At 42.2% G+C, this 23,038-nt stretch overlaps 1 protein-coding gene across 1 annotated transcript in view; it reads right to left on the reverse strand.

Annotated features, from left to right (window-relative positions):
* Positions 1-17,116, reverse strand: part of LOC127644755 (cohesin subunit SA-1-like) — a 74,525-nt gene extending 57,409 nt beyond the window's left edge. Inside the window, exon 1 of the mRNA XM_052128121.1 lies at positions 16,967-17,116. The gene's annotated coding sequence lies outside the window, so the exon portion shown is untranslated. The remainder of the gene's footprint in view (positions 1-16,966) is intronic.
* Positions 17,117-23,038: the final 5,922 nt, after the last annotated feature.

The following is a 23,038-nucleotide window of genomic DNA, read 5'->3' on the forward strand; positions in this document are numbered from 1 at the left end:
GCAGAGAATGTAGGCGAATGCATTCAAGAGATCTTGGACGTTTTTGGCATAGAAAGGGGATCTGTGATTGCCATCACAACGGACAATGCCACTAATTACGTCAATGCAGTGGAGAGACATCTTCAAACAGTAAATATACCATGTGTTGCGCACACAATAAACTTGGCTGTGCGTAAAGGGCTCGGGGTCAGAGCCATTGAAATCCCTGTTAGTAGGCTGAAAGTGGCGGCCTCACATTTCAGCAAATCTTCCGCCGACAGCTACCTCCTTCAGCAGAAACAACTACTTTTGGGATTGAAAACTGAGAAGCTGATTAACGACTGTCCGACGCGATGGAACAGCACATATGAAATGATATGCCGTGCATCGGAGCAGCAAGCAGCTGTGTCTGCTGTCATCTTCGAGAAAAACTGTCAAGAATGGAGCTGACCACAAGCGAATGGTCCCTAATGGAAAAGGTGAGCATAGTGTATGAAATATTTACCGTAATAGGCTGGACAAATACAAAACTGTCCAAATATATTTTTTTAAATAGGTAGAATGATGGCCCTAATTCACTTTGTGTGAATGTTAATAAGCTGGACAAATGCAAACCTGTCCTAATATCAACGCATTATATTTACTTATTTATCGCAGGTGCAAGAGGTCCTTAAACCCTTTAAAGTGGCAACCGAAGCACTTTCAACTGACAAATATCCAACAGCGTCAGCTGTACTGCCTTTAATACATGTTCTACTCGCTCAACTGAACAAGCAAACGCCAGACGAACCAGAACCACCTGCATTGTCAGAGATGAAGACAAAGATCGTCACAGATCTGGAGAAGCGTTATAGAGAGGAAAAGGGCGCATTTATGCTGCTTAACAAAGCGAGTTACCTGGATCCACGCTTTCATCGCCTCGTTCATTTAAAAGAGGAGCAGAGACGGCAGGTGCAGGTGGCTATACTGGAGGAGATGAAACAAGTGAATGTGAAAGGAGGCACAGGAAGTGAGGCCTCTGCCGGACAGCCCCGTGATCAGCAACCTGCCGAGAAAACTGCGTTATCTGCTATGGGGTGTCTCTTCGGAGACACGTATTGCACGGACAGCCCAGACCAGGACATCAGTTTGCTACTTCAAAAAGAAATGTTGATGTATGAACAAGAGTCTCCAATACCTGCTCAACAAAATCCTCTCATGTGGTGGAAAACTTTGGGCTCTGGGAGATACCCTCACGTCGCCCAGATGGCAAAGAAATATCTTTCCATCCCCGGATCCTCAGTGCGCTCTGAACGCGTCTTTTCCTCCGCTGGGAATATAGTAAATAAAAAGAGATCAGCACTGGCCCCTTCAAATGTGGACTGTCTTGTGTTTTTGGCAAATAACCTGTAGACCCGACGGTGACAGTGCACTAAAAAGACAATGGAATAAATTGCAGTCATTTTTTTTTTCCTTCCCTTTTTTTTTTTTTAATACAAGCACCAAGAATGTAAGTAGCCTTTTTCGTTTTTAATAGCACTTTATTTTTTATGAACCTCAGGGTAAAGGTGTTGTCACATTTCTCGGAATTGTGTGCCTCATTTTATTTAACTTTAAACAGAAACATTAGCTTGTACTGACTAATTAGATATTATGCAGTGAGAGTGAGGTTTGCGGTCTTGCCCATTATTTGTTTTACTTTTTTTGTGTAGGTAATACGTTGTTAAATATGTTTAAAATTAAATAAACTACCTATATAAGCAGTTCTGTCTCTTTGTATTAATTTGTCCTGTTGTTGACGTAATGCGCGTCATTGAAAAAATGCGCAACCAGATATTCGAATAGTTCGAATATTTGTGTGTTTTTTCTAGGGAATATTCGAACGTCTTTTTTTAGCAATTTTGACAGCCCTAACATGGGCAGACAGGCAGACCAGGGGGGCACACTGGGCAGGCAGGAAGTCCGGGGGGCACAGAGGGCAAGACAGGCAGGTCCGGGAGGTGCCAGGGGCAGATAGGAAGTCCGGGGGGGAAATGAGACAGTCCACGAGGGCACGAATGAAGGTGAGACAGTCCACGGGGGCACAAGTGGAGATGAGGGTTAGGGGGCCAGGGAGGTATCGACCGGGCAGGGACAGGTTTTGATGGTCTGGGAGCTGGCCACCGGGCAAGGACAGGTTTGGGGAACCTGGGAGGAGGCCACTGGACGGGGACTGGGTCAGGAGGCCAGGAGGGAGGACTCTGGACGGGAACAGGGTCAGGAGGCCTGGGTGGAGGCCACAGGACAGGGACTGGATCGGGGGGCCTGGGAAGAGGCCACGGGACTGGGGCTGGGTCAGGAGGTCTGGGGAGAAGCCACAGGACAGGGACTGGGTCAGGGGGCCTGGGAAGAGGCCACAGGACAGGAACAGGGTCAGAAGCCCTGGGAGGAGGCCACAAGACAGGGACCGGGTCAGGAGGCCTGGGAGGAGGCCACAGGATAGAGGCCGGCTTTGGTGGCCTGGGAGGTGGTCGTGGGCCAGGGGCCGGCTCAGGGGACCTGGGAGATGACCACAGGACAGAGGCCGGTTTTGGTGGCCTAGGAGATGGAGTGGCCACAGGGGAGGCCGGCGGAGCCGCGTGAGGCGGAGCCAAGGAGGACCTCTGAGGCGGAGCCGAAGGAGGTGATGGCTCAGAAGGCCCAGAAGGCGGAGCTGAGGGAGGCTCAGGAGGTGGAACCGAAGGAGGCTCAGGAGGCGGAGCCGGGGTAGCTCTAGGAGCGGGAGGCTCTAGGAGCGGAGACCAGGAAGACTCTGGAGTCTCTGGGGGCAGAGACGTAGGAGGCTCTGAGGGTGGAGCCGTCGAAGGCTTGAGTGGCTTGAGAGGCGGTGCCGGAGGAGGCTCGGGAGGCGGAGCCATAGGAGGCTCGGGAGGCTCTGAGGGCGGAGCCGTCGAAGGCTTGAGTGGCTCGAGCGGCGGAGCCGTAGGAGGCTCGGAGGGCGGTGCCGTCGAAGGCTTGAGTGGCTCGAGAGGCGGAGCCGTGGGAGGCTCGGGAGGCTCTGAGGGCGGAGCCGTCGAAGGCTTGAGTGGGTCGAGAGGCGGAGCCGGAGGAGTCTTGGGAGGTGGAGTCATAGGAGGCTCGGGAGGCTCTGAGGGCGGAGCCGTCGAAGGCTTGAGTGGCTCGAGAGGCGGAGCCGTAGGAGGCTCAAGAGGCTCTGGGGCGGAGCCATCAAAAGCTTGAGTGGATCGAGAGGTGGAGCAATAGGAGGCTCTGGAGGCGGAGCCGCAGGAGGCCCCGTAGGCGGAGCTGCAGGAGGCTCGAGAGGCTCTGGGGGCGGAGCCGTAGGAGGCTCAAGAGGCTCTGGGGGCGGAGCCGTAGGAGACTCGGGGGGCGGAGCCCTGGAAGGCTCGAGAGGCGGAGCCCTGGAAGGCTCGAGAGGTTCAGGAGGCGGAGCCCTGGAAGGCTCGAGAGGCTTGAGGGGCGGAGCCCTGGCAGGCTCGAGAGGCTTGAGGGGCGGAGCCCTGGCAGGCTCGAGAGGCTTGAGGGGCGGAGCCCTGGCAGGCTCGAGAGGCGGAGCTCTGGGAAGCTCAGGGGGCGGAGCTCTGGAAAGTTTGGGAGGCTTGAGAGACGGAGCCCTGGAAGACTCGAGACTTGAGGGGCGGAGCCCTGGAAGACTCGAGAGACTTGAGAGGCGGTGCCCTGGAAGACTCGAGGGGCTTGAGGGGCGGAGCCCTGGTAGGCTCGAGGGGCTTGAGAGGCGGAGCCCTAGAAGGCCCGAGAGGCTTGAGAGGCGGAGCTCTGGGAAGCTCGGAGGGCGGAGCTCTGGAAAGCTCGGGAAACTCGGACGGCGGAGCTCTGGAAAGCTCGGGAAACTCGGAAGGCGGAGCTCTGGAAAGCTCGGAAACTCGGATGGCGGAGCTCTGGAAAGCTCGGAAACTTCGGAAGGCGGAGCTCTGGAAAGCTCGGGAAACTCGGATGGCGGAGCTCTGGAAAGCTCGGGAAACTCGGAGGGCGGAGCTTCGGAAAGCTCGTTAAACTCGGATGGCGGAGCTCTGGAAAGCTCGGGAAACTCGGAAGGAGGAGCCCTGGAAGACTCGAGAGGTGCTGGCTCTTGGACGATCGAGGCTTCTGGTGCTGGCTGTTGGACGGTCTTGGCTACTGGCTCTGGCTCTTGGACGGTCATGGCTACTGGCACTGGCTCTTGAACGGTCATGGCTACTGGCACTGGCTCGTGGACGGTCATGGCTACTGGCACTGGCTCGTGGACGGTCACGGCGTTAGGCACTGGCTCGTGGACGGTCACGGCGTTAGGCACTGGCTCTTGGACGGTCATGGCTATTGGCACTGGCTCTTGGACGGTCATGGCTACTGGCACTGGCTCTTGGACGGTCATGGCTTTAGGCACTGGCTCTTGGACGGTCATGGCTTTAGGCACTGGCTCTGGGACGGTCGAGGCTACAGGCGCTGGCTCTGGGACGGTCGAGGCTACAGGCACTGGCTCACTGACCTCCGAGGCGACAGGCTCCGGCTGGGTCACCGTGGCATGCGCCGGCCTGGGCTCGCTGGGCGCTGAGGGCGGCGCCAAGGGGGGGTTTAGGGCACGGGGCGGAGGCTGGAGAGCAGAGGCCTTTCCCCTTTTCCTCCTCCTCCGGGCTGAGGCGACTGGCGAAGCTGGGAAGCTGTTCCTGGTCAGCGTGGCTTCAGGCTTGTTGACCGTGGCTGGCAAGGGCTCAGGTTCGCTGACCGTGGCTGGCGAGGGCACTGGCTCGCTGACCGGGACAGGCAGAGGGTTCTCCACTGTTGATGGGATGCTCGCTAGTAGGGTCGCCTCTATGTAGTCCAGAAGACTCCAGCCGGGCATTGGCAGTGGCGCCCGCTCCCTCAGCGAGGGGTTCAAGTTGTCCCTGAAGAAAACCATCAGCATTTCGTCCGGGAAGTTGGTTAGGTTCGCCAGGGGGAGGAAGTTGAGGACGTGGTCTACTATTGGGCGGTCTTCTTGTTTTAAGTTGAGCAACCTGTTGCTGGCCCAAAGAGCTGCTGGATCCATGATGTTGGTCGATCGTTCTGTCATGAATGATTAATGAGGCAGACGAGGAGACTCGGATCCAAACGCAGTTTTGAATTTTATTGAACAACAAAACACCAAATGAACAACCCACGATGGGGAAAAGACACATAAACTGAATAAGCTGACCAAGGTGGACACGAACAGGGCAGTAGGGAGAGAAGCACACGCCAGGACAACATCAAACAATGATCGACGAAGACTGAACAAAGACACGGGGTATAAATACACAAACATGGGAAAAGGGGCCAATGAAAGAACAGAACTCAAACAAGATAACAAGGTGATTAACAGAAACCAAAGGCAAATTAACAAGGGCAGGTGCAAACAATGAACAGTGAACACAAGACTATGGAGGTACAAGCGTGACAAAAGTGAAAACTAAGGAATACCAAAAGTGACAAAATCACAAACAAAGGGCAACAGTGAGACAAGACCGTTACAGGGACAGTGCTCGCATCTCAAAGAACTCTGTGTCTCGTAGTGCAGCCAGTATAATATAACTGTATAGCTTATTAAGAAAAACTTTATTGTTAACTAGTCTACTGGAAAATGTAGCAGAAAGATTAACAGTAATTCCAGTCTAGGTGTTCAGTAGAAAAGAAGGCAATGGATTTTTTGCAAAAAACATTAAACTTCTATCTGGACTTCAAAGCATTCAGATCACTTTTTAAAATGTTTTATTTAGTAGTAAGATTTCAGTTCATTTTTCATTCACAGTTATCTTTTGGAACACATCAAACTTAAATATTGCTATAGTTTGTAAACAAGTTATAATAATAATAATAAATATTAATTATTATTATTATTGACTTTTAGAATTTTAAATACAACAGTAATATATTTCAATCGTGCACCTTTAACTTTAAAACACTCTGGCTTTTATTTTGACATTCTGTTTGTGTCGGTTTGAAAGCAAGTTCACAGTAGTTTAATTCACTTATTCAAATTCTGGTAAAATGCACGCCTGGCACCGTTCTAAATGCATAATATAAGTGAACCGAACTATTGAGCATCTACATCTGAGATGTTGTTCGTGAGTAGCACTCAAATGCTACTCACGAAAAATAGCCTCCGGTGTGTGTGTCAACAGAGCAGTGCCATTCGATAGTGCACTGATGCTGCGTGTGTATACTATATTTACTTATTAAACTTATTAAAGCCTTTTGTGATTCACAGAGCTATCGAAAGTCTTCTAGTGGCTTTGAATAAAAGGCATGAGTCATATGAACTACTTCAGTGGTGTTTTTATAATTCTTTTATGTCATTTTTGGAGCTTGACAGGAACGAATATGACTAACACACAGTATCGGATTTGGATCGGGCTCGTCGGACCGATACCCAATCCGTTTAAAATGCCAGTATCGGAGCCGATATCAATCCAGATATCGGATCGGTGCATCCCTATTTCGCACCCTGCGACTCGAAAGCCAGGGTGACTGTATCTACAATCCAGTGAGAAAGTCTTTTCTAGGAGATGAACATTCCTCATAACATACTGCGTCCAACATAGCACACAAAGTGTTGGTCAGACAGTCTGAACTAACGTGTGCGCTCAACGTATGTGTGTAGCACTCACAAAGGACATAATAAATGCAAGGACTGTTCCTCCTCTGAATTAAATGGATTAGATAAAAAGTCTTGAAGGTGAACCACCTTCGCTCTGAAGCGTGTGGTTATAACATTAGGCACGTAATTTCATAGTCATAGTTGTTTCAATGGTTTTGAAAGACCTGGTCGAAACTCCAGTGCTTGCAAATCACCAACCCGGATTAATGAGGCCAAAGCCAGCAGTAATACGGTCTTAAAAGAAAGCACACGCAATGCAACATAGCACATAGCACTTTTAAGGCCAAATTAGGCCCAAGTCGCAGTCTGTGCGCGCAACACTGACACATCCTGTGGTCGGACCACAGATTGTGCATGATCATTGTAAACACCAGCTCTGACATGCCCGTGATGACTTGTCACGCATTTGTGCAGTGGGACATCAGGCTAATTAATTCATATGAAACAACCTCTATCACGTTCTCTGCGAGAAGATTGTGTATTCGTCTCGTAACACTGGCATGTCTATGGAAGACAGAACACCGTTGAAAAGGTGCGGCTGACATGCAAATTGTCAATCGTTTTTAGCACTCGGAATGCCAGTAAGAGCTTGCCACGCATCCACATAATGGGACAGAGGGCAATTGTGCATTATTTCATTACATGATATAATGCACACTTACCATTGGGAAGCAGTTGTGCATAATGTGTGGGCTTTGAAGTGGGAAAGCCCTTACTGTAAAAGTGTGAGCGTCTCGTGCATGTGCAACTAGCGCTATACTCTTTTTTGCACATTTTATTGCATGTGATTAATGTGAGACACAGAAAACAACATTTTGAACAACAATATTCCTTTCCCGACAAACAGCAGTGGGGAAGAGGGGAACAGCATTGTGTGTTAGGAGCGCTTTCGCTGTGCAGGTGGGGGGTGTTGCCCTGAGGGGCTTGCGCTGAGGCGGCAGCCTTCGTTTGAAATGTCTCATAGCCTGAGTGTTCCAAAAACATTGACATGTCAATGGCGTGTGCAGTGACTTTCGTGGCTCGCAGCGCTATGTCCATAGTGGTGCGGAGCTCTTTGAATGTCTCTGGATCGTAGCCTTGCTTGTCCATTTGTTTAAGGAGCTTAGCTTGGAAAACTTGGAGCACATCAACACGTGGAGTGCTCAACCAGTTTTGCCCGCCGCTGAGTATGCTTTTCCAGTCAGTGCAGACGTTAGTCGACATGGCTTAGAAAGATGAATGCAGAGATGTGCCTCTACTGCCTCTTTCAACAGGGGTAGTTGGGCATAACTTTTGTTTTCCCTGTGGTCCACTTTATTGAAAAGAGTGGAATCGCTGTTCAAGCGAGCTGAATAGAATGCATGACATTATTTTTTAAGTATGAACAGGACACCAGTAAGTATACAGTTGTCAGTCCCAAACACTGACTGTGTGAACATAGCCACAGATAGAGAGAGCAGGGCAAACAGTGTGGCCTAGTGTGGTGTAAATATTCCTTAACACCAAATGGAACCAATCTGGACTTTTTTTAATTGTTAGTGTATATAAAAACACACTAAATAGACATCTTTAACCGTTTTGATGCGTTTCTGACTATGTGCACCTCAGAACAGGATGATACTGGAAACTGGATGCGTGCGTCTTCATTGTGCTTTGGACTGTGAATGTGTCACGTGGATGTGTCTTCAGCATATTTCAGCTTGAAAACCAGTGATTAAAGATTCATCCTTTGCAAAGGAATTGTCATTGAAGAATGGGGCAGTTAAAAACACTATTGCACCTGATCAAAAACGAAAGTAAACAGTTCCATTCAGGAATATCTGAAACGTCATGACTGTTTAATAGTTTATGGTGCTGAAACCTTGTCTACAACAGGCACGTCAGTTGACACGATGCAACACGGCTTGAGGCTGTCTACACCGGGCACGTCTACACAAACTTTGCAGTGCAAAATGGAAAGGGAGATCTGTTTACTGCAACAGATGCTTCCATGGTAGAAAGCATAATTGATTATAATGGGTCTATAATTATAACCTCTCGCATTCAGTTGTGAGATTAACAGTTTAATATATTTGGATGTAATGTGTTGAATCTGTGTTATGTGTATAAAATATGGCTGTTTTTGAGGGGCTGCATGATGTTAGCCAATCAGAACAGTGGGCATTTACGTTGATGTTTAAAGGAGGAGCTGAGGCCAAAACTGAGTGTTTAGGCAGAGGGCCATAAACAGGATGGAAATTGATCATTTATTACTAAATTATGACTGTTTTGGTGAAAAACAACTTCACTAACATCAGTGGACCTGAGAGCATTTCATGACCCCTATAATGACCACACTAGGCCATGTAGCTAGTAACTGTTTATTAAGACTTCTGAAGCTTCTGTCAAAAACACACATAAAAATACTTAATCTTTATCAAAATAAGAGCTTAATTCAAAATGCTAGATGCTTGAAATTCAAGAAAGTGCAACGGAAATGCATTACAACTAATTTGTAATATGTAATATTCACTGTAGTAATAATAATAATAGTAATAATAATAATAATAATACTACTAAAATAATAGTAATAATTAAGCAATATATCACAAGCAAGAGTGCTGCTGTACTGAATAACAGTTTGTTAAAAAAAAAAGGTACATTGAAAAGTACTTGTCAATTTTCATTTGTTAAAGTTTTAGGAATTAATTTGATTACAAACACTTTTGATGATGGAATTAAATTAAAACATGGAATTCTAAAAAATAAACAAATAACTAAAGGAAAACACAAGCTTATGGGAAATTTCATTAGGGCCCTAGTTAAAAACATTTAAGCAATGCATACTTCTTATGAAGGATACATGAACACTTGAAATACACATGCATTTGTTTCATTTAAATGCAACTTTTTAAGTTAAAGGAGGCTAAAGGAGTGTGTTCAATAGCACATTACTATATTAGTTATTTTTGCTGTGTTATCGATATTGGTACCATTCAATTTCACTGGTATCGGTACTGTCTACTGCTGGTATTGTGACAACACTAAGCAGCAGTCATGGCTGCTCCACTGCAGGTGCTCACAAAATGGAGACTGCAGGAGAGGGTGGAGAGAGACAGCATGGAGCAGCTAACAGAAACTGCTGCACATTAACAAGCTTCTGCCACGCTCCTCCCTTTCATTCAAGAGCACCATTTACTCTTTGTTTTCAAAGTAATGCAAATGAGATTAAAAAAAATAAAGATCTGTACAGCCACTCATATCAGAGAGATGATCTGACGAAATGGAGATATCAGATGCTAATAAATGGTAATCTTTCTGGTGTCTTTCTACGCTTACATTAAGGGTCAACATGCAGTACATTAAATGTACAATTTAACATGTACAAGAAAAAAAAATTAAATGCTTGTTTTTAAAAAGTGCATAATAGTTAAAGACAAATCAAATAAAGTGGGTTCCATTTCTTTCCCTTTTTTAAACATAAAACCATTAAATGTTTCAAACAGCAGCCATTCAATTAAATTCATTTAAATAGTGCTTTTCACAATACATATTTTTCTAAAGCAGCTTCACAGTCCCCCAAAGAGGAAGCCAGAGGTGATTGGCAAGTACATTAAAAAGAAACCTAGGAGGAACCAGGACAAGCAATCTACATGAGGAACCAAAACAAGTATACTACTACATTATTCTCACATGAGCTCACCACCTTGCATGTTTAATTAATCAAATGTAGAGTTAATTTTTGGAAGTTCAATCAAATAATGTGTCAAAAAGAAAATTAAAAACAAATTAGGTTAGTATAGCTTCCAGTTTATTTGTTCAAATTGAATGTTGTGTCAAAATGAGTCAAATGTCAGATTTTAAATAAACGCCTAATGTCATATGCATTCATAAAGCAGAGGATATCAGACACAATCTCTGATTTTGCAGATGTCTGTTTTTAAATATTTTTTAATGTAGACCAAGACAATCAACCATCTACTTTTGAGTATGTCACGGGAAAAAATTATTTTAATTTACATGATTTAATCATCTACATTAGTTCAACATAAATCTATTAAGTTACTACTTCAACATATTTTAGCTCATTAATTCTTTGTCAGAAAACATCATTTGTTCATGTAATTTCAACATAAAGGAATAAAGTTATTTTGAATTTACCCAATTAAGTAGCCTCAAAGTAATTTTATACATGTCCCTAACATGATTCATTTCTTCAGTTTTACATAATCTTTTCGTGTCACAGTACTGATTCATATAAAAGGTTTGTGAATGAATGAATGAATAAATGAACAAATGAACGTTACATTTATATAGCACTTTTCTCACACTACACTCAAAGCACATTACACAGTGAACAGGGGACTCTTCTCAACCACCTCCAGTATGCAGCCTCCACCTGGATTATGGCAATGGCAGCCATAGTGCGCCAGTATGCTTTCTAGACTTGCCACGGTATCATAATTTTCACACCAGTATGATATTCGCGTTCAAACCGACTAACACACGTACTACCTCTGGTTGGATGCTAGGTGGTACAATTGGGTAATTTTCGTTAAGCAATAACCTACACAATAATGCAAGGCAGCTTGATTTCAAATTTTGAACTTTATTTTTTATTAAATACAAAAATTTTAAATGAAACTGATAAAACTGAAATGCAATTAAAATGTGTGTTGTTCAACTTTTTGAAAGGTGGCTTTTCATCAGTTGTGAAGAGCAACATCTGTTTGGCAATGAACCAACTTCATCTGTGCATTCTCATTCTCCAGAGTATTTCGTTGTTCGGGCAAATGCATCACTTATTGTGGATTGTTGTGGGATGTTTTATTACTTTTCATCCCAGGACCCAGTTTAGCTGTTTAGGAAGAGTAATGACTTTTAATGTGTGAATACATTTTTTGTTCCCTCCTAGGGCTGGGCGATATGCAAAAAATATGTTCACAGTATTTTATTTTATAAAATATTTTTAATGAATGTGCCTTGGAGTAAAATAGTCCCTTTATTTTGTTGCTATGATTTTTCTAATCTTCAACAAGCTCACTCTTCATTAGACTGACTTTGGCCTCAGGTCTGTGTAGGACTTTGATAAAGTGACAGCAAAAATCTGTTGTACTATGCCAAGTGGACAACCTCAAAAGTGATTCAAAACAAACTCTATTAGGTAAAGCTAATTTAACATTTATAGTTTTGGATGATTAAAAAGGCCCAGAAGTACAGCAATCACTCAGCAAATAATGGGATTCTTTCTTGTGGACCATTCTTGTGAAAATTGCCAGCATCTAAAGCAAACATAAAAAAAATATTTTTACACTTATTTAGCATGTTTACATGATATGTTGTTTTTATAGCCATATTGTCTCACAACAATAAGCCTTACCATGTTACCGTCAAAAGCAGAAGTATTTGAAAGAAAAAGCAAATATAACTGAAGTAATATCTGAATAGCACAATGAAAGGACTGATTAATCAAATTAAATCACAACTGTAATAGCACTAATGCCAGATTTGTGTGGTTTACCACAGATCTCGATCCCTCTCTAGATAACATACACCAACAGATGGATCTGCCCTTCCCTCAATTAAATGATTTTTCCTTCAAGCCTGGCACTAAAGTGAACCCTACTAAAGTCAACCTGATCATTCTGAACAGGAACCTTTCCAATCATTACAAAAAACATGCACAAGCACACACGTGCCTTCCAGACTGACAGGAAAGAAGAAGTCAGTAAGTGTGTGTTGAATGAACTGGTTGTGGTTGCTAAAGGACTTGATGAGCCGCTGTTATACACCTCTGGAACAGAGCATTACAACTAGAGACTGAAAGTAACTGATAGAGGGAGGATTTCATACTCTCAAACAACTAGGAAAATTGGATGCAAAGTAGACAAACAGTTAAATGGTTGGCTTCTTCAAACAGTCTCCTTTCAATGAGAAAAACACTGAACACACTGATCTGGAATCAGTTTTCTCCAGATGTTTTTTAATGCCCACAATTTCATCAATCACAGAAAGTGCTATGTGCTCCTGCCAACTTTTTTGAAAATGGTTACATCATTTGCACATCACAGACAAACTCAGCTTGCGGTTTTCCTGCCCGTCTGCTTGTCTTGATCTGCAACACACATCTTTACAGTAATTCTATCATTACATTACAATACTGAAACTTAAGATTGAAGAGAGGCCACAAGATCTCAATATTACAAACCAGTCAATAGTACTCCCTGAAATCAAACATTTCAAATAAATTCAATGAAAAAAAAAAGACTAATTAACTGATTACAAACTGTACAGAGTCTTTCATGGCTTGGAAAATTTACAAATACATACTTCTTTTTTGTATTGCTGTTTTCATAATTACATGATAATGATTAATTTACAATGAGCTTTAAATCTTCATAGACAATGCTCTTGGCTTATTGAAAGCTCACATTACAAGTAATTCTTCACCCAAATTAGACTTCACATCTTTAGATAATTATTAGACTTCATCATTTAATCATTCTCATGCCATCCCAGATGTGGGATGTGTATAACACAAACAAAGATGTTTAGAAGAATATCTCAGCTCTGTTTGTCAATTTGAACTTTGAAGCTCCAAAAAGCACATAAAGGCAGCATAAAAGTAATCCATGTTTTAAAAAGGCCTTCAATATTGATCTGTTTCTCAACCACACCTATTATATTGCTATTGAAGAAATTGATTTAACCACTGGAGTCATGTGGATTACTTTTATACTGCCTTTATGAGCTTTTGCAGCTTCAAATGTCTGGCCATCATTCACTTGCATTGAATGGACATACAGAGCTGAGATATTGTTCTTATAAGCTTTGTTTGTGTTTCACAGAAGAAAGAAAGTCATACGCTTCTGGGATGGCATGAGGGTGAGTAAATGAGAGAATTTTCCTTTTTGGTTGAACTCTACCTTTAATTCTTTCTATTTAAAGGCCACACAGAGCAGTTCAGTTTCAGCTAAATTGCAATGTGTAATTACAATTATTTAGTTCTGAACACTCTTGATTTAATCTCCCAGACCACAAATTTAGACTTTCTTCAGGAAATTACCTTTTTACTAAGGAAAGCTCAAAAAACTTTGAGGGAAAAACTATAAAATAAACCACAAGACATGCAAACCTGTTGAACTGGACTAGTTTCTTACTGATATAAAGCAGAACACTGTTTTATTTCTTTGAGAATCAATGCTCTAAAATACTGTATGTTATAGGCAGGGTTGGGGAGTAATGGAATACATTTAATGGGATTACGTTTTTAAAATACTAAATATATGTATTTCACTAGTTAAAATTTAAATCGTTGGTTATCAGAATACAGTTACATTCAAAATGTATTTTGATTACTGAAGAGATTACTTCGCATTTTTTGTCATTTGTTTCATTTAATATTTAGTCTAATATAGGAGGAGCTTTTGAACAGCAGTGAATCACCGTCTTATGATTTGTTTCAATCATATGAGCTTAATATGGTAGCTAGATCTTGTTTCTATACCTTATCAAATTACAGTTAGGGTAGCTCAGCAAGTATTGACGTTGACTACAACCCCTGGAGTTGCGAGTTCGAATCCAGGGCTTGCTGAGTGACTCCAGCCAGGTCTCCTAAGCAACCAAATTGGCCTGGTTGTTAGGGAGGGTAGAGTCACATAAGGTAACCTCCTCGTGGTCGCTATGTGGTTCGCTCTCAGTGGGGCGCATGGTGAGTTGTGCATGGATGCCGTAGAGAATAACGTGAAACCTCCACACTATGTGCTATGTTTCCATGGTAACGTACACAACAAGCCACGTGATAAGACACGTGGATTGACGGTCTCAGACGCGGAGGCAACTGAGATTCGTCCTCCAGCACCCAGACTGAGTCACTACACCACCTTAAGGATATTGGGATTTGGGCATTCCAAATTGGGGAGAAAATGGGAGAAAATATTAAAGAAACAAAACAAAAAACAAAAACGCATTGAGATTAAACATAAATCCAATAAATACATGATCACATGCCTTGAAAATGTTTTTTATGTGGTTAGGGTATTTTTACAAGAAATGGTAAACAATCTAGTCTTCATTATCATATAGAATCTACAAATAATATATTTTCTAATAAGATGTAGTTGTGAACACTATGTGGGGTTTTGAAGTTTAGAGCATCAAAAATAGTTAACCTTGTGTACATTGTCATGTGAACGTTTAGCTTTATGCTAAGATAAAATGCTATTTCTTGCCTTGCATCTGTTATCAGGCGCGATAATATTTTAGGATGAATACTATGACAAAAATGCACATTGGAGCATAACTTTTTTCTCTAGTAAGATATTTGATATAAGGGCAAAGAGCTTATTCTTAATGCTAATTTAAATGTTGTTTTCCTGTAAAAATATCTAAATAGGCTAGGTATATTAAGGGGGGCGTGGAAGACTGACCCGTTCTCAAATCAATTTCACACATTCAGCAAAAATAATGACAATTAAGGCGTTAAATGTTGGACAAAACAGCGCAAGCGCATAAACATAATGTGAATTACAACAGTGAGAGCACCATGACAAAGCTCGCACTTATAATTCACTTGCGACCGGTTTTATGCGCTTGCGCTGTTTTGCCCAACATTTAACGCCATAGACAATACACGCAAGAAGCGATGCGCAAAATTTCTACACCTCTGCTTTTTCCCCTGCTTTGTTTAAACTTTTGGCAGGCACCGCTATGGAATTGATTCCATACACCGCAGCTCTAACTGTACACATGCTTTGTAATGTAATAATGTCAGGAGCTCTCTCAGCAGCGCTTATGTAAACAAAGATATCTCGCGCGCCAGTTTCAAATGGGGGAAACTATGAATTAACACTGATATTTCGGCCGGTCCCTCATACAACACTAATGTATGAAGAATTGATATATAAGGCACAAGAGTTAAGGACGACTTTTGGATCTTGGACAGCATATCACCATCCTCTCATCCCTCAGACTTGTCGTTGCACGTAGTATCTGTTTTCTCAGCTGGCCAGGATTGGCCAATCAAAGTAGTTTTTCTTAATGGAAGATTACTGGACTAACAATCACTGGTATGAATCCTTGCAATGATTATATATATATATCCAGATTAACGGAGGATTAGGTTTGCAATATGTTCATGCCCAGGGGTTTGCTGCTGCAGCAGTATCACTTTTTATTTATTTATTTTCCTTCTGTTTTTGTATGGTTTGAAAGTGTATAGGCATAATTAAAATGTATTATGTGTTTATGTAATACATAAATTATACACAAAATAACAGAACAATGTTGGCATTGTGACAAATGTTCATTCATTCAGATTATTTTTCAGTGAAGTATAACTTTTCATTCAGTTTTCATAGCATTTCTAAGTAAAACTGCACGCGCGAAAGTTTTCGTTGTTTCAAAGGGGGCGTGACCAAATACATTTGAGAACCACTGGTGTAGGTCAACTTGTAGAGCATGGAGCTAGCAAAGCCAAGGTCATGTGTTTGATTCCCAGGGACCATACAAACTGATCAAATGTATATACATTGAAAGCATCTGCCAAATGCATAAACGTAAACGTCAATTGTCAGTATATCTACCAAATAGCTTGAGTAAAAACAAACATCTAAACAATGTTTCCCAATATTTTAAGCCAAGTTAACGTGTTTTAAAAACTTGATTGAGGGAAAGCGTGAAATAACTGTGTAATAACACAGGCAAAGTGTGAGCTGACTGTGAAGTTTCCCTTCTGGTGTGATCTTCCTAAAGTCTGAGAAACCACATAAGTAAACAAAGGTGAAAACTCAACCCCTCCCCCTCATAAACACACGTTTACCCGCTAAATCTTTCAAATTCATTACTGGCAAACTGCTCCGCATATTCCTCTATATTATAGCAATTACACCTGTCTCTAGCAGTGTCTCTCACACTGAAATTAACTTTGGAATTTAATACTATGCATTTTTACATTTTGAGTCTTCCGTTGACAAGTTAAGTCTGAAATCATTTATTGGCTTTGGACGACAAGAATGACACTTACATTAACGGAACCTGTGATGCGTGATAAAAAAAACTTTATACACAAAAACAACCAATACACAAGCCCGCAGAAATCAGAGTGTGTCATAACTAAACCTATTATTATAATGAGTGCAGCTCACTGTCTGCGACAAATCCGATGCAGCTCTGCAGACACACATGATGCCAATAACATTGTTGTATAAAGAAAATAACACCTTTTTATTAAAATCAAGCCACGTGAGCTCTCAGAGCCTCAGATGAGCCGCTAAAGCTCGGCTGCGGGTGTGTGGATCTGGCCTGAGGAAATGTAGACAGTGTGAGAGGAGAGGAGAAGCCACCCATCCCCCACCAGCCCCGTTGTCCTCCATCTTTAATCTCCAGACCCGCTACCCTTCACACAGTACTAACGGCACACAAACGCACGAAACTCACCTGGGATGCTCATGGCCGTATAGGTCGGCGTTCCCACGATTCGGAATTCGAGTAAAGTTTTCCTATGTATGGATTTATTAATTGAAAATTGGACCAGGAGATGGAACCGCTCCTTTTAGAAGAGCAGCAATCCTAAACCGCCATCTGGTGGCATTTTCCACAATCGAATGGCGCGTGTTGACACCGGAGCCCGAGCGCCCTCTGGCGGACACAGCCGGTGACAGCAGCGGCTCTGCGGGCGGCAGGGGGAGAAGGGGAGACCCTCAGATCCAGGACAAGCGTGTAACCAGTCTAGACGCTAGAAAATATGACGCTAACATGTTTCTTCTTAATAAGAACACGTGATTCCTAACTGATAAAGAAATTAGGGGTTGGAACTGTAGAAAAATAAAATAATATTTATTGATTGGTTTTAATGTGTTAGATTAAGATTTCAAGAGCTCTAAACACATGAACACCTGAATTCCTAATAAACTAAATTGTGTTTGAATACCGAATATAATGATTGCAATATGTAATATATATATATATTTTTCATTGTGACTAAAATATGTCTATATATGTTTTCGACAGAAGGAAAACTTGATTTTTAGGTAGATTTGCTTTAAACACTTTTTTTTTCTTCTTCCTCTTTTTACGGATTTCATTAAATAAATCTTCTTTTTTTTCATTTGTGCTTAAACTTGTTTCCTTTGACATGTAAACATAAAATATTATAGCCTTCTGTCTTCAGAAATGGACTAATCTGTAGTAACCTTTGTGTAAGTAATTGCACTAGAACATAGGCCTAATGGGTGGTCCTCACACTTAGATGTCCCAGAGGTCTGGTCTGATCTGGCACCACTATAGCCTCTCATCTTGTTGCAAGGCTGATGAGTCATTCAAATTAAGAGAGAAGTCTGGATCATGATGAAAATAATGATCAGGATATAACGTGTGCTGCTTAATTAACTTGATTTGCTCTTTCTGTATTATTTGCTCACACAAATATATGACATAATATAACATTATAACAATATGTTAACAATATAACATTCAGGAAACGTGATAAATTTATTTTTTTCAAACTGTTCATGAATTAATAGTTTAAGTCTTAAATAAAACAGTTTAAAGCTTTTTAAATTTTGCATTGAATTTGATGAAGAAAAAAAAACATTAAGATGGTTTCACAAACGTTTTCCACATGAATTTTTTTCCAATGTCTCATTTGTCTTATATTTTTACAGACAGACAGACAGATATGATAGATAGATAGATAGATAGATAGATAGATAGATAGATAGATAGATAGATAGATAGATAGATAGATGGATAGATGGATAGATAGATAGATAGATAGATAGATAGATAGATAGATAGATAGATAGATAGATTGGTTTAATTAGATGTTTGAATACTAAGGAGAGCTCTCACAGTGATAACATGCTGCACAGCGTAGTACCGTGTATGTCTCCTTCATGCCCCATCTCTCTGCCTCTCCCCAGCTCTGCACAGCCACACAAGTACTTGGGCATTAAAAGGCAATGTGTTTCACCTTGCATGACTGCCTGTGAGGGCAGCACATTCTTGCAGGAGCTGTTAAAGGCTGCAGCAGAGTCAGAAGCTCAATGAGGACTGATCCTAATCTAAGAGATAACTTCCCCAATGCAGACCTCACACTGCAGTGAAATTCGAAACTGGGCTAAACGCAGAACAGCCAACAAACTCTTGTTTGTCTCATTGTTGGGCTAATGCAGCGTTTCTCAACGGGTGCGGTACCGCCCCCTAGGGGGCGTTTGGACAGTGTTGGGGGGCGGTGTGAACGAGGCAGCAGAGAGGGGGGCGCTCAGGCACAAATGGGGGCGTTACTCAGAGGTACTCAACAGGTGGCCTGCGCAAAAATCTTTTCAGCTCTTCTCCTTAGCCTATGTCTTCGTCTTGCTCGGATTACTGCTGCCACTTCACCAGGAGGATATGCCAGGAGAGCCGCTTCCTAAGTTACACATGCTTTTAAGAGGCGGAGAATTTTCAGCGCAAAATAGAGGCGCGCTTTCACCGGCTTTTTCTGGACATAACGCGGAATACATAATTAGGCGCATAATTAGTGCTCAGGGCTCACACTAATGACCGTAATTAATAAAAAAAAAAGTGGCTGTTGTTGACGTCGTTTTTTCTTCGGTTCAGTTCAGGTGGCCGAGCTGTTGTCGTCTTTGTTCGTCATTTGAAATCAAATGACCGTTTGTAGGCTATTCAAATTTGAAGCCTAGTATATATTGCCTAATTGAGTGCGCGAACGACCGCTGCTTTTTCATTGGCCATTTAGGTTAGTTACGTTATTGTTCACGTGATTGGTTAATCTTAAAAAAAATTGTGTGTGAGCCTGAATTTGTTTGAATTTCTAAATACATTTGCAATACCTTTCAAACAATCCATGTGTTTTTGCATTTTTTTCCAAACACAATATTACTCAACTTGAGGCTTTTACATGTAGTTTAAATACAATAAGAAAGTTCTGTTTTTTTTTTTTTTTTTTTTACCAAAAACTCAGGCTTCAGGTATCAGTGTTGCAATTGTTTGGCTGTAATAGTATTTCTGAAGTGTTTTTTTTTATTTTTTAGGGGGTGGGGGGGCGTTAAGAGGATCATGAAGAGGTCAGGGGGGCGTTTGTTCAAAAAAGGTTGAGAACCACTGGGCTAATGTTTCATGCTATTTACACCACAAATTATAAGAACTACCTGGAGACAAAATGATTCTGACTATGATATTATGAGTTGTCAGATGTTGAATGGCAGGCTACAAACTGAAAGCAAAGAGACTGCAGAACATTCTGGGGCGTTATTTGAATGGTTGATGTAGACAGGATGAACATAAAGGGATAGTTAACCTAAAAAGTTCTGCCAGTTTTCACATGTTGTTCCAAACACTTTTGACTTATGTGTAACACTATGGAGACAGGCAGAATGTCCAAGCTGCTCTCTTCCATTGAAAGCAAATGGAACTGGGGCTGTCAAGCTCCTAAAAGGACACATACACAAAAAACAAAACAAAAACACCATATATCTCATGTCCTATATGCCATGTCAAATGAAGTCATTCAATAACTTTGTGTGAGGAACAGACTGAAATTTAGACATAAGTCATTATTCATTGAATATCTTGCCTTGAAAATCATGGCTGCTTGCTGGCTGTTCACTTTTATTTTATGGAAAAGAGCTGCTTAGACATTCTGCTAAAGCACTTATTTTGTGTTCCACAGAAGACAGAAGGTCATATGGGTTTGGAATGGCATGAACAGTTCTCCTTTAAAATACTCCTGATACATCCATGCAAACACCTCAGACTAACGAGAGTACACTTTTTCATCACATCTGAACACAATCCCCTCTCACCCATGTTCTGTCTATGTTCTTCCTGTTCATGGCATTCTGGCCCCTCCCCCAACTCATTTTACCATAAAACCAGCTATGTCTCTGTATGCTAGCATCCCTCCCCAGCAGTGGCTTTTGTCTGTGTGCTGATGGATTTGGTTCTCTCTAACCCAATTACACAGTCTCTAGATTTATGGGCAGGGAAAAAAATAAAAATTCACAAGGCCCCATTCTTCTCCCAAGAGGAGAATGAAGGAAATGGAAACGAGACCAGGGAGGAAAGAGTGAGTCACTAATAGAAACAGAGCTGATGGCAAACATGGCTTCTGTCAGTAAGCACACACATGTCTGACCTTTATGTACATTTTGTAAAGGTCCCCATAGTGTTGGGTGTATATGAGATCTCTCTTTCTCTCGCTTGTTCTGTGACACAACCAGCTAACGGCAGTGCTGTTCGAGGTGACTTTGTATATGACTCATCCATAGGGATCTGCTATGTCTTCCAAACCTGGAGTTCAAACAGTTTAACAACCCATCATATTCTTTACAATTAACCCCCTTTTTATGGTAGCCTAAGAGCATTTCAGTCATGCTAAATGTATAGAGTTGAATCAATGTTCATATTGAGAAGATTTAACCAGGCTATAAAACTTTGATTAGCCATCAGGTATTTTTAAATGACCATTTAAATATATCATCTAATTAATATTTTCTCAGTAACAATCTGAAGAGGCAGTAATTTCAAACAAAGCCAGTCCCAGCAGCCACAGTGAATGTTTGCACTGATTGCTGCTCTTCTCTTTGTCTCCATAGCAACCCTGGCCAAAAGTCCTTGAAGATGGCTTTATCCCCTGCTTCCCTTCCTCTTGGACAAAGTGAGTGGGAGAGAGCAAGAGTAGATGGAAATAAATATAACAATTGTTCCTGATTCAAGGTTACTCTGTCCTATTCAAACGTAGTATGTCCATTTAGTGTTGATGAATTCTTTAACTTTAAAGGATAGTTTATCCAAAAATGAAAATTCCAACCCCCTTTGAATTTCTTTCTTCTGTGGAATGCAAAATCAGATATCGTTCACTTTATTTGCATATTTTTCCATGCAATGAAAATGAATAGTGACTGAATAAAGAATGAATGGTGAGGTGAGCATGTCCTTTTGTGTTCCACGGAAGATAGAAAGTCATATGCGTTTGGAACAACATGAGGATGAGTAAATGATGACAGATGACAATGAAGGAACTATTCCTTTAAGCTTTTTACTGTACATTTGAATAATATTTAAACAACATAAAATCATAGTTGAGCATCATGTATATGATGACACAAGTTTTAATCACCAATAGAAGTTCACAAATCAATTTTCTTAAACCTTAGACCTCAGTACAGGCTTTTGTTATCTATGGCTAACTACATGATTGCTCGATCAATATTTATGCTTTTTAATGGTTAATCATAAACACTCTCTGCCATTTTGAATGGGCAGATTAGGACATATTTAATGAAGTGGAACAATCAGAGATCAGTAAACAGGCACATTTGTCTGAGTGTTTGATGAGGTGGAGGTTGAGTTTACATCTAAAGGTAGAACATCAGTGTCTATGATAAATCTTTAAAGCTTTGTCTTTAATCAGCACATGGCTGAAAGACCTATACAGTAGGTTGCAATAAATCCCTCTGAAGGGAAATCTTTACGCTCTGTGATAATTTCATGACATTTGTTTCGATCCATACCACCCATATCCAGCATTTACAATTCACAGAATGGATTAAAACATGTTTACTTTTCTCAGTTGAAAATTATTGTCAACCTGAAAATGTACTTCATGTGGTAACATATAAATTAACAGGTTTTATTCAAGTAAAAAAAAAAATCAATCTGAATGCTTTAGGTTACACTAACAAAACAAATTTTCAGGTCAGATGAAGTAGAAATAGCTCCTTAAGATATCAGTTGCTGGTCACCACTTTTTACAGTGTAAAATGTCTTACACTTATACGAAGATATACAAAACTGTAAACAGGTGTTTTTTTTTCTTTTCTTTTTTTTGTTAGGGGTGAACAGATACACATGCAGCGTGGCCGCGTTCATCTCTCTCTCTCTCGTACTGGTGCCTCCAGTTCCCCTTTATCTCACTCTCCTGCTGATCAGCTGATTCAGTGCCGGCCATGCACCATCACGGCCCGGCCATGCCCTCCTCCTTGTCACACACCTACCTGACCGTTTCAGGCCGGGGCACCACTGGTCTGACTAAATCCCCTCCCATCTCTGGAGGGGAGACGCTGCCCTTCTGGGCGTTCTGTCAGCCGGTGGTCCACCTCGCCTCCTATGAACCTGGGGGAGAGACAAGGGGAGGCATGGGGAGAGGGAAAGGGCGAGTGGGGACACACAGACATAGAGAGAGAGAGTAGAGAGAAATCTTGCTCGTCGGCTCCCGGACACTCTGTTGTCCGGTCCTCAACCACTCTTCCGTCCTCTGCGGGATGCCAGCTTGCTCCTCCCCAGTGGATGGCAGCAAATCCTCCGGCCCCTGGCTGATGGAACCCCTCTTCCCCTTCTTTGTCGGATGGCAGTGGTTCCTTCGTCTCTCTGCAGCCTGCACCGTCCCCAGGCAGACGGCCGTGGCTGCTCCCCTGGCAGATGACAGCGGCAAGGACTCCGTGACAGCACATTCATCCTCCCTCCTGGGTTTCGGCACCACTGAAATAGGACGGGCAAGGAGGAGGT

The sequence above is a fragment of the Xyrauchen texanus genome, chromosome 6 (genome assembly GCF_025860055.1).
Source record: "Xyrauchen texanus isolate HMW12.3.18 chromosome 6, RBS_HiC_50CHRs, whole genome shotgun sequence".
NCBI lineage: Eukaryota > Metazoa > Chordata > Actinopteri > Cypriniformes > Catostomidae > Xyrauchen > Xyrauchen texanus.